This window comes from Paramormyrops kingsleyae, chromosome 3 (genome assembly GCF_048594095.1).
Source record: "Paramormyrops kingsleyae isolate MSU_618 chromosome 3, PKINGS_0.4, whole genome shotgun sequence".
NCBI classification, from domain to species: Eukaryota; Metazoa; Chordata; class Actinopteri; order Osteoglossiformes; family Mormyridae; genus Paramormyrops; species Paramormyrops kingsleyae.
The window spans coordinates 38,936,903-38,954,421 of NC_132799.1; the positions used below are offsets into that span (position 1 = coordinate 38,936,903).

General features: G+C 39.5%; 1 long non-coding RNA gene across 2 annotated transcripts; it reads right to left on the reverse strand.

Moving 5' to 3' along the window:
• Positions 1 to 9,386: 9,386 nt before the first annotated feature.
• Positions 9,387 to 17,519, reverse strand: LOC140588314 (uncharacterized). Of its 2 annotated transcripts, none has more exons than XR_011989677.1 (3): positions 17,406 to 17,519; positions 10,344 to 10,413; positions 9,387 to 9,513 (listed from the first exon to the last, which is right to left on the reverse strand). It is a non-coding gene; the product is annotated as an uncharacterized lncRNA (long non-coding RNA). The 2 variants fall into 2 exon arrangements; XR_011989678.1 differs by having other exon boundaries at positions 10,344 to 10,485.

The window sequence follows — 17,519 nt, forward strand, 5'->3', positions numbered from 1 at the left end:
GAGTAAGAGAGAGACAGAGAGAGAGAGAAAGAGAGAGGGGGGGGGAGTGTGTGTGTTTGTGTGTGTAGCTTAATTTGTAATATTAATTATACCACAACTACCTTTATTTTTTTTTATAAAATACAGCAAGAAAGTGTCAACTGACTAAAAAACTGACTAGAGCCAGCTGACGGTTTAAAAAAGAAAAAAAAAACTCTGACAGGCAGAGACGCGAGTCGCATTCTACAAACAAACCTGAAGCTGAAGAAACCCTAAACGTTAACGGAAAAAAACCCGCGATCCTGAGTGACTGAGGGAGCGACAGAGAGAGAGAGAGCGCTGTTCTCTTCTCTTCTCAGTGTTCTGTGTGTGAGTGAGCAGAGCGGGACACAGCAACACAATAAATCTGTATGTGTGTAGGGGAGGGGCGCTGTGACTAGTCTATCACAGAACGCAGACACAGTCAGCTACCCAATGAGAATTTTTATTCAATCCGAGCACAGATATTGACTTGTATTACTCGTATGATACTCGTACTCGTCAAAAGTGCTTTATCCGTACCGGATACTCGTTTCAGCCGAGTATCCGGCTCAACTCTATTTGACAGTCAGGTATTGATTACATGCAATGTTGATATAACTAACAGGCTACTTAAATATATATCACACTAAATAGTACATTACGATCTTCCGGACCTTTGCTTCAAGAAATATTGTCTAACTGGACCTCTTTAAATTTTAGTTGAATACCCCTGCCTTACGCGAACGACATTAGTTCTGATTGTATCTCGTCTCTGGCAAACATTTTTGTCTCGTTTTTATTCGTTGACGAAAGTGTCAGTACACTTCGCCATAGTCTTAGGCCTCGCGAAATCATTTTTATTTAGTTATCGTCTCGTTTTAGTCTGAAAATAAAGGTCGTTGACGATAACGATGACGAAAAATTTTCGTTAACAAGATTAACACTGTGATAATTTGCCTTTTTTTCTACAAAATCTCTTTAGTAGTAACACAATTTACTGTAATATTTAGGCTTGTTTTTCAATTGTCAATTATTGTTAGCAACAATTTTTTATGCTCGCTGTAGCCTACGCTGAGCAGCCTAACCTAGCATACGGGACATGGTCTCTTTCGTGTACGGCCATAGCGTATTTTTTTTCTGCATTTAAAGATGAAAGTGTGTCTAATATGCCGAAAAATATGATATTCTCAATCAGTACTACTTATATTGTCACTAAAAGCTCAATTATTGTGCCTATAAATGATTTGTATGTGGGTATTTTGGGGCTGTTAAAACAATTAATCCCTTTCCCATTATTCTTTATGGGAAAAATTGTTTGTACCCACGAGAAATTGTACCCATGAGCTGTGTCTTCAAACCAATTACACATTAGTACGACTGTTTCCCAAAAGTATTATACTTTGTTGAGACCACAGTAGTTTGAACAACGTTTGTATGAACCACCATAATGCAGACTACACTGCTCAAAAAAATTAAAGGAACACTTTGAAAACACATCAAATCACAATGGGAAAAAAATTACGCTGGATATCTATACTGATATGGACTGGTTAATGTGTTAGGAATGAAAGGATGCCACATCAATTGTTGGTAATGAAAATGATCAACCTACAGAGGGCTGAATTCAAGGACACCCCGGAAATCAAAGTGAAAAAATGATGCGGCAGGCTAGTCCATTTTGCAGAAATTTCATTGCAGCAACTCAAAAGCAAACTCAGTAGTTTGTATGGCCCCCACGTGCTTGTATGCATGCCTGACAACATCGGGGCATGCTCCTATTGAGGATCTCCTCCCAGATCTGGACCAGGGCATCACTGAACACCTGGACAGTCTGAGGTACAACTTGGTGGTGTCAGATGGACCAAAACATAAGGTGCCAGAGGTGTTCTATTGGATTTAGGTCAAGAGAGTGTGGGGGCCAGTCAATGGTATCAGTTCCTTCATCTTCCAGGAACTGCTTGCATATTCTCGCCACATGAGGCCGGGCATTGTCGTGCACCAGGAGGATCCCAGGACCCACTGCACCAGCACAGGGTTAGACATTGGGTCCAAGGATTTCATCCTGATACCTAATGACAGTCAAGGTGCCGTTGTCTAGCCTGTAGAGGTCTGTGTGTCCCTCCATGGATATATGCCTTCCTAGACAATCACTGACCCACCACCAAACTGGTCATGCTGAATAATGTTAATATGATAGTTGTGCCGATATTACATCATTAATTTACTGTCATATAACAATAATAATAATATTAAAAACTCAAAAATAGCAATAGCATCATAATAGTAATACGATACCTGTATGATGCTTCTAGTACAGGAAAAAAAAAAATTATTAATTAGGCTACAGTCCATTTAGTGAAATCGGCTCTAGCTGTAATTATGTTTTATTATTATTATTTTACTTTGTTTTATTTTAATCACACCATAAACATTTATAAAATCCTGATCTGTCATTGGTCATACATCATGTTAATGGCTCAGTTGAATTTTGCATAATACGTGTGTGTATAATATCCACCATGGTATACTAGATTTCTCACCTACACAGCCATGCATTCATATACAAGCACCGGTGCATTATTTTGACTCACCCAATAATGTTAGAATAGCCATACCATCAGGGAGCTAGCCTGTCTTTAACATGACATTTTTTGCCGTTTTGCGTAATTTACTTTCTAGGATTCCTCTATGTCAAAATAAACTAAAACAAAGGTTAGCCGCGTCACTTAGTATGCTCCCTACTATGTATGTACCCTACATAGTAGGGTATATATTAACCTTATAATAATAATAATAATTGTCACGATCCGCTCCGTTCGATCCCGATGTGTGCCACGCCCACCTTGTTACCTTGTGTGATTCCCTGATTGTTCTCACCTGTGGCTCGTTACCAGTAGCTTGTCTTTTGTATTTAGTCCTTGTCTCAGTCAGTCTACCCAGATCCGTCATTGTATTGTTATGGTGTTGTTCCTAGTGTGCGTCAATAAACCCCGTTTGTTCGTATTACCGGCTGGACTCTCCTGCCTCACAGCTCGCCCGCCGGCTACTGTAACAATAATAATCTTTATTTATATAGCACCTTTCATACATAAAATGCAGCCCAAAGTGCTTTACACTGAGAATAAAAATAACCGGAAAAAGACAATAAAAAAGGAAAAGGAAAAGAAAAAGGGTAAGCAGAGTAAATGAGTGTAAGAGGATGGTATACAAGAAAAAATACACAAATTAGAATAATACGATTATATAAAAGGCAAAAACAAAATTTAAAATTAGAATAAGATTTATGCATAAAACAGAAGTATATAAAAAGAATACAGGGACAAATAATAAAAGATATTAAAAACCAGGGTAAATAAATAAATTTAAATTTTTAAAAGCATTTTAAAACTGGAAAGTGACTCAGGTTCTCTAACTGCTTCTGGTGGTGTGCTCCATAGTTTGAGTGCATAATGACTAAAATCTGCCTTCCCACCGTATTTCTTGGAATGTGGAGAATCATAGAATTTGAAGACCTAAGAGCCATAGGGGCTCTTATATAGATAAAACATCCATAATGTACGATCGTGCCAAGCCATTAAGTGCTTTGCAAGTGAGTAAAAGAATTTTAATGTCTATTCTAAAAGACACGGGTAGCCAATGAAGTTCATACAAGAGTGGTGTAACATGATTAGATTTCTTTACTTTCAGAAGTGTTCTAGCTGCTGCATTTTGAATAATCTTTATTTTGCCAATAGTGTTCTTTGGTAGGCTGGCAAAAAGAGTTACAGGGATCAAGACGAGAAGCAATAAAAGCATGCATCAACTTATCAGCATCTTTCAACGATAAAAAAGGTCTGACTTTAGCGAAGTTCCGTAAATAGAAAAAGGCTGTCTTGGTCACATATTGAATATGGCCTCTAAAATTCAAATCACAATCCACAATTACACCAAGATTTCGAACATGTGATTTAGTCTGGGTCACTAAGCTACCAAGCCGTGATTTTACCTTCTCTCTCATTTCCTGGGGGCCTATGATAATAACCTCTGTTTTTTCTTTGCTGATTTATAAAAAATTATTGCAAATCCACTCATTTATAGCGGATGCACATTCACATAAATTGTCCATTAAATCAGGAGCATCAGGTACTCCAGCTACATATAATTGTGTATCATCAGCATAACAATGGAAAGCAACAGCATATTTCCTAAAAATGTTGCCAAGAGGTATCATATAAAGAGAGAGGTGCAGGGGACCAAGGATACTACCCTGTGCAATTTCATAGTTGCTCGTAACTGGTGCTGATAAAAATTTGCCTAGTTTAACCTGAAAACGTCTTCCTACTATATATGTTTTGAACCAGTTTAAGACAGAGCCAGTGAGTCTTAGGGTGCTTTCACACCTATAGTACGATTGCTTTAGTCCGCACCAGTCAGAAAAATGTTACAATGTAGTAAACAGACGTGGGTACGGTTTGCTTTCACATATGCAGAGTTCTAAACGAACCAAAATAGACCGCGAAGCCCATCGGCACCGGGAACAGGCTATTTTCAGAAAATCGCGCCACTTTCAATAATCATGGAGGAACAGCTTTGCTTTGCGCTCATGGTGCTGATCCTCACGTACTACATTGTACGTGCAAATCATTATTTTCCGATAATTAATTTCAAACACGATTCGCGGCTGCGACTCCAAACCAGCTTCCTGGTTTATTCACTTCAGGGAGAAGAGACGTACCCTCCTCCTGAATGATCATTTTGTTATTAGCCGGCGATCTTCCTGCAGATCCATCAGGTATTCCGTTGGCCTGTCAAAACAGCCCAGCCACACATTTTTCATCTTTAATGTGAATACAGAGAGGCATAGGCTTGTTACGAAATTGTCATACAAATGGTATATCTCTTATACCCAAAGTGCATTAAACTATACCATTTCGTCAGATTTGGTTTGGTTGCTTTCACACCAGACGCACCGTACCAAAGTAGAGCGGATAAAGCGGTCCAAGACCACCCCTTCAGGCAGGTCTCGGATCGATTGATTTGGTGCGCACCAAAGTACCGAGATTGCATTCACATCAACGCAAACTAACCGAACCAAGGGACCAAACACGTTTGGTGCGCACCAAATGCTGTAGGTGTGAAAGCACCCTTAATGACCTAATGCAGTGTAAAAGGATTGTGTGATCAAAAACAGCACTCAAGTATAATAAAATCAGGATTGAAAGCTTATTTGAGTCTGTGTTGAGCCTAAGATTGTTAACTACCTATAATAAAGCAGCCTCAATGCTGTGCTGAGCTCTGAAACCTGATGGAAATATCTTGTTGTGGAGAAATTCTGTTATCTGGAGATATACAACCATTTCTAAAATTTTACTCCTAAAAGGGAGATTTGAAATAGGCCTAACATTACTAAGAACCATATTATCTAAGGTGGGCTTTTTAAAGAGTGGTTTTACCACAGCACATTTTAAAGAATCTGGAAAAGTGATGTATTTACAATGTGTAAAATCAGTTCAGAAAATAACAATGGTGTTTAAATAATAAAGTAGGAATGAGGTCAGTAAAGCATGTGTATGTCAATGTAGGCACTCCAATTCATTATAATATATAAAATGAATTGTAGTGCCTACATTGACACACACACATATATATATAAAATGTATAAATGATTACTCGAATTGCGATGGCCTTGGGTAGTTAAAAAATGCATGGCTTGACATGTTGTTTTAGCAGGACATGTTGAAAGGAGAAATGATCCTCGAAGCGGCTCCAAGAAAAGAGGTTTAACAAAATAAAAAGTGAGAAACTGAAAATAAAGGACCATGAGGAGTCAAAACCAAACTGATGAAACAGAAATGAAGTAAGGGAGCAACACTAGAAACACACACTAAAGGCGGGAGGGACACAGGAGAGCTACAAAACAATGTAGGATATACAGTATCAAGTAAAATACTTAAGAGGGAATACTACTTACCTGGGAACAGAACAACAACACAGGGTAACTGCTTTACAGGGAAACTGCCACAATAAACTAACAAGTAATGGAACAAAAGCAGGCATGATGCAGGACAAGTGGGAGCCATAACTGAATTAGCCAATCAGAAGGACTCGGGACACCAAGGAACAGGTGGGGCATATAACAATAAATAAGACTAAGAAACATTACAAACACTGAGGGCTAACAATACTGGGCGATACTAGGAGCACCACAGAATATGAATAACCAAGACACAGGCAGGGTAGACCTTAAACAGATGCGCAACGCAAAACATAAACAAACAATACAAAATTCTAGGGAAAAATTAGCTAATAAATAAAAGCAAAGATGAATTTGCAATTGAAGGGACTCCCACCACTAAGCCGCACGTTCAACCCAAAGAGCTACATGGCAGCCTAAGGAGCAGGGAAACTCACTAGGGCCAGGGGTGGCCAATCTTATCCGCAAAGGGTCGGTGTGTATGCAGGTTTTTGGGATAACCTGTATAGGTCAGCTGTTCAAACCCAGGTGTGAGGACTCTTCAGCCAATCGATCCTCTAATTAGTAATCTAATTAGGTAGTTGCAGCGAAAACCTGCATATACACCGGCCCTTTACGGATAAGATTGGCCACCCCTGCACTAGGGCAACACCAAATGGGATGGCCAGTGGGAACTGCTTTGCCAAATGGGGAAAAGGCACACAGGACAGGGCCAGATGGACAATGACCCTGACAGGATTATACTGTTCCTCCATCCAGACATACTAGTAATATATAACACTTTAATTGTTCACTCATAAATCAAGGGTTAATATTCTACAGTCCTAACTTTAAGAATAATATATAGTTTTGATGTGAATTCTAATTTACTATCCTATTAATTTATCATATATTTATTATTCATTTATTATATATTTATTATTCATAAATCATTTGTAAATCTGTCCTCAGACTGAGTTTAAAATATCCTGAAATATAATACACTGATTAGCACTATGAATGTGTTGTATTATAGGTGCAATCAATCAGATCAAGTCAATATATTACATATGCATTAAAAGTGACATTTTCGTGGCACATCTTTAAAGCTATATCTAATTCAATAGCTCTGCAAAAGTCATAACAGATGTAGGTAAAATGTGTGTAAATTTATGTCCGTGTGTATGTGTGTCTATATATATATATATATATATATATATATATATATATATACACATAATAATATAACAATTATGAAATATGTGTATATAAGTTTGTGTGTGTGTGTTTGTGTGTGTATATGCACATATTTAAATATTCGCACACACACAAACACATAATGCAAATGTAAAATATATATATGTAATGCGATTACAATTTCCTGTAATATATTGACGATATTGCAATTTATATTTTACCAGAAGTATTGTACCCTGAATATAGTCCAGAGACTTACAAAACTTACCTCCAACACTGATAATGATGTTGTATTACCATTTGTGTTAAATTCAGCTGCTCAGCAACTTTTTACAGTATTAGGGTCAGAGTACTGGGTAGCATTCAGTTTATTCAGTTTAGCACACAGATCCTGCCATGCAATAAACAGCAAATATTTCAGATCCAAATAATGACCCCTGACCTCTGCTGGCTGAAAATGGACCACTGGACCAGAGGAAGATCATGGTACTTACTGGCTGTGGTGAGCAGAAGCAGCCATGAGAGAGGGAGGATGATCAGGCAGATCTCCATCTTCATCAGGACAAACCAGCTCTCCCCAGAGCTGAGACTCCAACCTTCACCTCTGAGCTCTCAGCGAGGGTCTTTATACCATCCTGCCCCTCAGAGTGAACACGCCCCCACCCACCAATCACACTCAGTGCTGCCTTATCAGAGGAACTGCAAGAAAACATCAAACAGGCCCAGTGACAAATCAGAGGGCTCTAAGCTCATTTTCTCCAAATATACACACACAGTAGTGGTGATGTGTGTCGGGACTCCTCCTCTCAGCAGTAAACCTGCCCAGATGATGAAATAATGTATAATCAGCAGGAAAGCAAGAGGCTTGACTAGGAACCAGTAATGTAAAAACCAGTATATAGTGTATATATTTATAAAAGTCTCTATAGTTTGGACAGACTGTAATTTCCTTGTCAGGGTGAGCAAGGAGCCTATTCCTGGGAGCAGAGGGACAGAAATTTTCATACTCAAAAATAATATTTACCCATAAGTCTAAATACAAGCCAAGCCACTCAGTCATAGGGGAGGACTTTACCACAAGGCAAGGTAGACAACCACCTAGGCCCCCCGAAATCTATGGGCCCCTTGAAGACAGAATTTACATTTGCATTTAAGAATCTAACCTTATATGACCATTAAAATTATAGCAACGTGTTGGTTGTTAGCATTTTTAACGACAGTTTTGCCCCCTGCCCCAGCTGTAATGGACTATTCTGCTTTGACACTTCACACTACCTTTCAAACCTGGAGTCTACTGCTTATTTTACTGCCAAGCAAACCATCGCAAAGTAGCCTAACAGAAGAAGAAAACGCTGCCAAGATACTAGACTAACATTACATTTCCTGTGACTTTCATACTATATCATTAGAGTGGTACAGAAATTGTGAACAGACATGGAGAGAACACAATTAAACGAACATAGGCAAAAATTCAAGATTAACCATAGCAATAAAGGGAACAGTTTTATCTTCTTAAATTTGTCTGATCGGTTGGCTGGCACGAAACCCCCCCCCCCCCCGATCAGTAAGTTTTACCGCTGGTACCCAGTGCTTTGATCAGCATATTATTGGTGTTCCATCATTTTTCATTCCCTCTTCTTTCCCTTTCAGCTCCAAAAAGTGCTGAAATGGCTCACTTAGGGTCCCCTACCCATGTCAGTCTAGGGCCCCCTACCCATGTCAGTCTAGGGCCCCCAGAGAAGTTTGTCTGCTCCTGTTCAGTGAGCAGCACTGTAGTCTCACACCCTCAGGGTTGGAGATGCAAAACCCTCCTCTGATGTATGTGTGTATGGAGTTTGCATGTTCTCACTATGTCTGTGGAGGTTTCTCCTGTTTCCTTCCTCAGTCTAAAAGCATGCAGTTAGGTGGACTGATGACACTAAGCTGCCCATAGTGAGTGTCTGTGTGCCCTGTGACTGACTGGCATCCTGCCCAGGGTGCCCCCTGCCTCATGCTTCCTGTGTGGGTCCCAGGCTCACTGCAGCCCTGTACTGGATAAATGAATGATGGACAGACATATTGAACTTTAACTTCTGGGTCCTAGAGTTCCTACATATTCTCTAAAATATTAATGGGTTATTGCCCCTAATATTTCTGTGTGAGTGAGTGATTAGTGTATGAGTGAAAGTGTAGATATGAGGGCCATCAATCCATCCAGCAACTTGTAATGGTTGAGTATTCTTGAACTCAAATAAAAAAAAAGCAGAATTTAATATCTGTTTATTTAATTCTCCATGAATATTAGTCCAACAATATGGCCAATATGATAAAATGTGCACTCTGCTCTATACCCTCAATATCATCATAGTCCTCTGGTGTGTCTCCTGTCACCATCAACCCGGAACCTGAAACAGTAAAGATTTAAGAATTTAGAGCAGTTTTAGTACATCAAGATGAAGTCAAATTAATGTTATAATTTATCAGACAAACTGCCTTAATTATGCCCAACAGTATCCCCATTATCCTCTGTGGGTCTTTCATTACCAGATTACTTGTCACAGAATGAGAACCAGCCATATTCCAACCAATCATGCAGGATCAGGGCAAGAGTGGAGGGCACATGGCAGGGGAACAGCCAGAACAGGGTACCATTCCATCAACAAAACATTATGGGCAATTTAGAGATGGTTTGCCTAATTGCATCATTTTGGACTGCAGGAGGAAATCAGAGTGCCCAGAGAAAACTGGTGTAGTCACAGCAAGAGTGTCAAAATACAGGATTTACCCCTACAACCCTGGAGGTGGGAGGTGACAATGCTAGTCACAAGTGAACTGCTTACTTAATGTATCTGGATGGCATAATAAAAAATAGATTAAAAGAAATATGGGAAGAAACAAGGAACTGGAATAAGCTTGAGTACATTATGAAGACCCATATGATATATCATCAGGATTCTTCTCCTCAAGGACAGAATCACTGTAATGCTCTATCATCTCCTCTCCTTCTGATTCCCCAGGTAAACTGTGATCTTGACAGACCCACAAAGAGCTTCAATATCAAAGAAGTTTTGCTATAGAATCATAGATTCTGTCATAATAGCAGTTTCTTATAACAAACAAATACATAAAAATCCAGCAATTTTAAGAATACAGCAGTGCAGCAATACAGAATTCTAACAGAATCCCACTGTAAGCACTGCACTAACCCCCACATCCACAGACATTAGCCTCCTACCTGAGAAAGGGTCTCCCACACTGTCCTCCACATCTTCATACCGAGGGCAGCTCCTCAGAGAGGACACGTCCTGTGAAGCAGAAAGTCCATCCTGTGCTCAGGTAGACGCTGCATGAAGTTTCCTCTGCTGATGCCTCTCAGACTGAGAGGAGACAGGATGTGTGGGGTTAGAGCAGCTAATGCTCACGCCCACACAAGCTAACTGACAGTCTTACCAGCAACATCCTCTTCCTCCTGAGGGGTTTACAGTTATGCAGCAATGAGGCCCCCATGTGGTCTCTGAGCTCAATTACATCATTAGTTACATATAGTTAAATATACAGCTAAAAAAGCTGCTTCATTGACTTTTATGTGCAATGACATCATAAAATCAAATCAGCAATTTGCAATATTGCAAATGCTGTAAAGACTGACTGACATCCTGTCCAGGGTGTTTCCCTGCCTTGTGCCCTATGCTGCCTGGGATTGGCTGCAGGCTCACCATGACCCTGAATCAGATAAGTGCTCTGAAAGATTGATGAGTGGAAGATCATAGAGGTCTTACGTCACTAATAGATTATGCTGTTCCTTCCACGACTGTAACAGAAAATACGTTAAGGCGAGCTGATGTTTAGAGGATGTGTCCTGCTACCTCTGTGGTTTGGGAACAAAGGTTTTGCTGGGGGGACGGGATGAAGGCATTCGTGTGCTGCATAGCTCCCACTGTCAGTCAGCATCCAGGTTCCACTGGTTGGGGACTGCGATAAGCTCTGCAGGGAAGAGGGGCACTGGCTCTGGCTGGGGCTCATATGGCTTGAACTGCCAGGATGGTGTCTTTACTTTAGTGTTCTTCAACACAGGGCAATAAAATTTTTACTTGAAATGAGTGAAGAACAGGGCCCACCTGGCCTGCCGAGGGTTTACCCACTTGGTAGGCAGGGCTTTTATGGAGGGCTAAGAGTGCCAAAATTAAATAAATAAATACACCAATAATTAATTAATTAAATGTGCCATGAATTGTTTAAAATGGGAAATATAAAGATAAATTATTACTTAAATGTGTCATGAATTATTTAAAATGGGAAATAAAAATATCGTTAATTAAATGTGCCATGAATTATTATCTACCATTAGAAATAAAATCATTATTAATTAATTACATGTGTCATTTACAATTATTTCACTATTTATTTAATTCTGGCACTTTTGGCACTTTCACCACATCATGAATTAATTTTATCTGTCAGTGTGACCCATCAAAGTCAGTAGGCGGGACAAACAATGATCTATCTGGATCTTGTGCAGCCGATTGTTTTGGTCTGAAGCTGTGTCATTTCCAACATGGCGCTACCAATCATGGACCAGGCCCAATACTGCGCATGTATTCACATTTTGCGGCAGACCGTGATTCAGGGCATGGATGTCATGTATCATCATTCATTGGTCACGTATTGTGAGATGGGTCATTGATGTTTATATTTATAGTTCAGCCGTCACTTTATTGTGGTATTTAAACCATATTGTTTTGCAGATTGTAATATTTGCATCTGTGTGCGCGTTACTTTTAGTGCCGGTGTTCTGACAAAACATCCTACCTATCGAGACGTGCTATCGAGCCTTTCTGCGCATGTGCAGTTCCACCGTCTTGGGATTAGTGTTAGGTTTTAGGGGTTAGGGTTAAGGTAAGAGTTTTAGGGGGTTTGGGTTAGGGTTAGGGTAAGAGTTAGGGTTAGGGCTATCGATTAGCACTACGGTAGGATGTTTTAAGAACATAAGAACATAAGAAATTTACAAACGAGAGGAGGCCATTCGGCCCATCAAGCTCGTTTGGGGAGAACTTAGCTAATAGCTCGGAGTTGTTAAAATCTTATCTAGCTCTGATTTAAAGGAACCCATGGTTTTAGCTTCCACTACAATAGCAGGAAGACTATTCCATACTCTGACTACACGCTGTGTAAAGAAGTGCTTCCTCAAATTTGTTTTAAAATGTTCTCCCGCTAATATCCACTTATGGCCACGAGTTCTAGTATTTAGACTAATATTGAAATAGTCATTTGGCTGAACGGCATCCAGACCCGTTAGAATCTTATAGACCTGAATCATATCCCCCCTTAGTCTCCTTTGCTCAAGGCTGAACAGATTCAGTTCCGCTAACCTCTCCTCGTAAGACATTCCTTTAAGACCAGGAATCATTCTCGTAGCTCTTCGTTGCACCTTTTCTAAGGCAGCAATGTCCTTCTTGAGGTATGGTGACCAAACCTGCACACAGTATTCTAGGTGGGGTCTTACCAAGGAATTATATAAGTGTAACATCACCTCCCTTGACTTAAACTCCACACATCTAGAGATATAACCCAACATTCTGTTCGCCTTTTTTATTGCTTCCCCACATTGGCGAGAGTGGGACATGGAAGCATCAACATACATACCGAGATCTTTCTCGTAATCAGCTACCTTTATTTCAGTGGAACCCATAAAATATCTGTACTGTATATTTCTGCTCCCTGCATGGATTACCTTACATTTATCTGTGTTAAATTCCATCTGCTAAGTATCAGCCCATTCGCTAATTAAATCCAGATCCCGTTGGAGCCTCTCTGCTGCTAGATTAGTATCTGCTACCCCCCCCCACCTTAGTGTCGTCTGCAAATTTAACCAGTTTACTGTATGTATTCGTGTCAATATCATTAATGTAAATTAGGAACAATAGTGGTCCTAAAATTGAACCCTGCGGTACCCCACTATAAACGGAGGCCGACTGTGACATAGTGCCTCTAATAACTACTCGCTGCTTCCTATCAGTTAGCCAGTTTTTGATCCAAGCTGCCACAGTTCCTAAAATTCCTGCAGCTTTAAGCTTTAACAAGAGCCGTTTGTGGGGGACAACATCAAAGGCTTTCTGGAAATCTAAGTAAATCACATCATAGGCCTTTTTGTGATCAATTTCACTTGTAGCTTCCTCAAAGAACTCAAGCAGATTCGTTAAGCAGGATCTACCTCTCCTAAATCCATGTTGGCTATCCTTTATAATGTTATTTGCATCTAGGTAATCTACCATTTTCACTTGAATTATAGCTTCCATTATTTTTCCAGTAATGTTAAACTGATTGGCCTATAGTTTGCCGGATTACTTCTATCCCCTTTTTTGAATATGGGTGTTATATTAGCATGCTTCCAATCTGATGGTACCACACCCGCAGATAACGATTTCTGGAATATTAAAGTCAAAGGTTGGCTAATAATATCCCTCATCTCTTTCAAGACTAAAGGTAAGATGCCATCAGGCCCCTGTGATTTATTTATTTTGAGTTTAGCTAGGCTTAGTATCACATCAACCTCAGTTATACATATATTGGTCATAGACGATGCTGTATTCGTATTAATTGGTGGCAAGTTACTTGTGTTCTCTATTGTGAACACCCTTGAAAAATAATCATTAAACTCATTTACCATATCAATTTCGTTATCAATTATAAGGCCCTTACTATCCTGTAAATTAGTGATTTCAGCTTTTAGTGCTCTCTTGGAGTTAAAATATTGGAAGAAACCTTTACTGTCATGCTTAGCCTCCAATGCAATTTTTCTTTCTACATCCCTCTTTGATAGCCTAAAGTAGGACGTTTTGTCAGAACACCGGACAGTAATCTTACACTTTCCCAATTGGTATTGCTGAATAGATGTCTTTTCTTTAGAAATCGTAATAAAATTGGGGTGTATATCAATCTTGTGTACCCATATTGCTTATCAAGGGGCTGTGATATATGTACAGCATTTTCAAAAAAAAAAAAAAGTCACTCCAAAATAATAGTTAAGAACTTTTATTTGCACAACATAAACAATGTTTATGTTGTGCGGTTTGGCCCAAGATAAAACAATCGGTCGTCTGTCAGAAACAAATATAATTTGCTTCATTTAGCACCACAAAACACAGCTGCCATAACTGACAGGAGTGTGTGGTAATTACACTGATACAATTAAGAAAAGAAATGACTAAGGAGAAAAAAGCAGGCTTAGTTTAAGTAACTTCACAGCACATCGAACTGGGAGTAGTACATAATGGTAACATTAAAGTAATGTCACCTTTGAGTAAAATTGATGGCTATACCCTGTATTTTACGTCGCTCCTTCTGAAGCACATTAGGCATTAAAGGCCTATGCGAAATAAAATCTTTTAAAGTCGAAGGACTCCATCATTATCCGGTTAATTATCTTTCCTCTCGCTGTCGACATTATCATAAAAAATCAACAGACGATGAAATGTGACGCGATGCCATAAAAATAGCACGCCTTCTTCCAGAAGTCGCAAGCGTGCGCATGCGTAGTAGCGGAAGTTACATTTTCGGTAGTGACACCCCTACCTATATCGCTCAATTAAGGCCGTTGCGAAATTCTTCTTCTTCTTGATTATTATAGGTAGCAATGTAAAAACAAATACTGCCATCTATTGTCTCGGAGTATGTTGACGGGTCCCGTACCGATCCATTATCTGGGATCTATTTGTTTTGACTTGCTGTACAGGGTAACCAATCAGATGTTACTCTCGGTTGACGACCCGCAGTGACCCGCCTACTGACTTTGATGGGTCACACTGACAGATAAAATTAATTCATGATGTGGTGAAAGTGCCAAAATTAAATAAATAGTGAAATAATTGTAAATGACACATGTAATTAATTAATAATGATTTTATTTCTAATGGTAGATATAATTCATTGCACATTTTGTCACGTTCGGTGCTGAGGGTGAGCAGGGAAGCAGGAGAGAGCAGCCAGGTAGTCAGGGAAACGGGGTTTATTTGGAGGAAGACGGACAGGCACGGACATCGACGGACACTACAATGACAAGTCTGAGGAAGACTGACTCAGACGAGGACTAAATACAAAAGACAAGCTAGACTTAATAGGACACAGGCGATCACAATCAGGGCTGAACACGAAGTAACGAGGTGGGCGTGGCACACATTAGGATCGAACGGAGCAGGGTGTGACACATTTAATTAACGATATTTTTATTTCCCATTTTAAATAATTCATGACACATTTAAGTAATAATTTATCTTTATATTTCCCATTTTAAACAATTCATGACACATTTAATTAATTAATTATTGGTGTATTTATTTATTTAATTTTGGCACTCTTAGCCCTCCGTAGGCTTTTGCCCTGGATTATATCTGTTTAAATAAACCGCTTACGTTTTACTGACCCGCTGGAGTGTCTTCCCTTTTCTCCACGACCCCGATCCCTGACATATATATGCACTGACCTTTATTATTATGTACTATTGTATTTAACCTGTTTTTATATAACAGGCTTTATGGCAGTCTGTCCCTAAGTACAAGTTGTCTGAAAGTTGGATTTTCTTAACCTAGAGACTGCCTGTAATAATAATAGACAGTAGGAAACAGAAAAAAAAACCACACATGACCAGAGGGTACAGCTTCCAAGCAGCACGCTCAACCCTTTAAGCTACACAGCAGCCTAGGAAACAGGGAGAGGACACTAGGGCTAAGGGGCTTCAAGACAGAGAAGGGACCAGGATGGCCAGCAACACCTGCTGGCCAAACGGGGACATAACGGACAGGGACGGACAGGCGCAGACGCTGACAGTTTTTATTTACATTTTACACAGCATCCCACAGCCAGTTTTGAATTCTCCTCATAACAGAAAACCTTTTCACACCTAGCCACCTGGTCTACTTCAGTGCTGATCTAGGCAATTAATTACAATTTTAACTCTGATGACTAGGGGTAACCCTCAAACTCCACCCATAAAAATGAAAAAGTGATTTTAACATGGGTACTGAACATACTGCCTGGTTAAGTTGTAAGTTCGCTTAAGTTTGTTTAGGCATAACACGTAAAATGAAACCTAAAAATTCAAAAATGCAGTAATATTCCTGCTTATTCATTTGTACCATCCCCATGAAAATGCATCAAAATATCAAGTTATTCACGGATTGCCTCTTATTCACATCTTACCTCTAGCAAAGTCTAGCTAGTAAGTGAAGTTTTAGTAGCAGTATGGTAAGTGAAATAAGTAAAAATACAAAAACTCAGGACAGAAATCAAGATTTCATTTAGTAATATCTGATCTACTCAAGAAGTGAATGTCTGGTCAGCAGAAACGGAAAGTTCAAAGATGTAGTACTCTGTGAATATGACTCAATCTTGAAGGATTTGTAATTTCTGAACCTGAACTTTCTAACTCTGCTGGTTAATGCTACTAATGAATATTAACAATAAAGCTGATGAAAAAAAACATTATTTTTAGTGCAAAGCTGACCTTTTAAGAGTTCACTTTGAATCACATACTGAATTTTGTAACATTAAAAAAAAAAAAAAAAGATTAACGTTGAAGGAGGTGGAGTTGCACTCCAGCAAGGTGTGCTTTGGATATAAGCAGCCATAGTTGGGCTCCACCAGGCTCAGTCTATCTGTCTCCCACCATCCAAAAGACATGCAGTTTGGTGAATTAGTATCCTTTCATTTCTCAGAGTGTGTGACTGGGTGTTTGTGTGTGCACCCTGTCATGGACTGATATTCACCCATCTGAACCATTCCCCTGAAATGCTTCAGTATATGACTAGAGTGAGACTCCAAATCAACAAAGCATCTACAGCTCCTATTATATATCCACAGCTAAAATACAAGAGGTAAGGGCAGGTAATGTTAGCTATATTCGTAGGTACATAATGCATAATGCATACATAATGCATTCACTACTAAACACAGACGTTTGGTTAGAAAATACAATTTTGTAGTTTCTTAAATTTGCAACTTTTATAGTATTTGTTTAAATATTATGTATGTTTTAGAGCACAAACAAAGACGTGCAGCTTGTTGTCGAAAGGGGCATTGGGCAAATGAAATGTCGTTTCCATGTACTGCATGGAGAAATTTGACTTTGCCCAGAGAGGGTAAATTGAGTAATAACTGTATGTGCCCTTCTGCACAATCTGTGCCAGCAATGGAACATTCCGCAGCCAGTGGAAATTGGTGTGTCACGCCCTGTATTCCTTTCCCCTCGTTTTCTCCATTGTGTGACTCTAATGAGCTACACCTGTTACTTGTTTGATCTTACCTCTTGTTACAGCCCTTGTGTGGATCACCCCTGATGCCTCTCATCTGTTCCCTTGTTAGTGATGTATTTAGTGCCTCCCTGTCTTGAGCTCCCCAGTCCAGTCATTGATGTTGC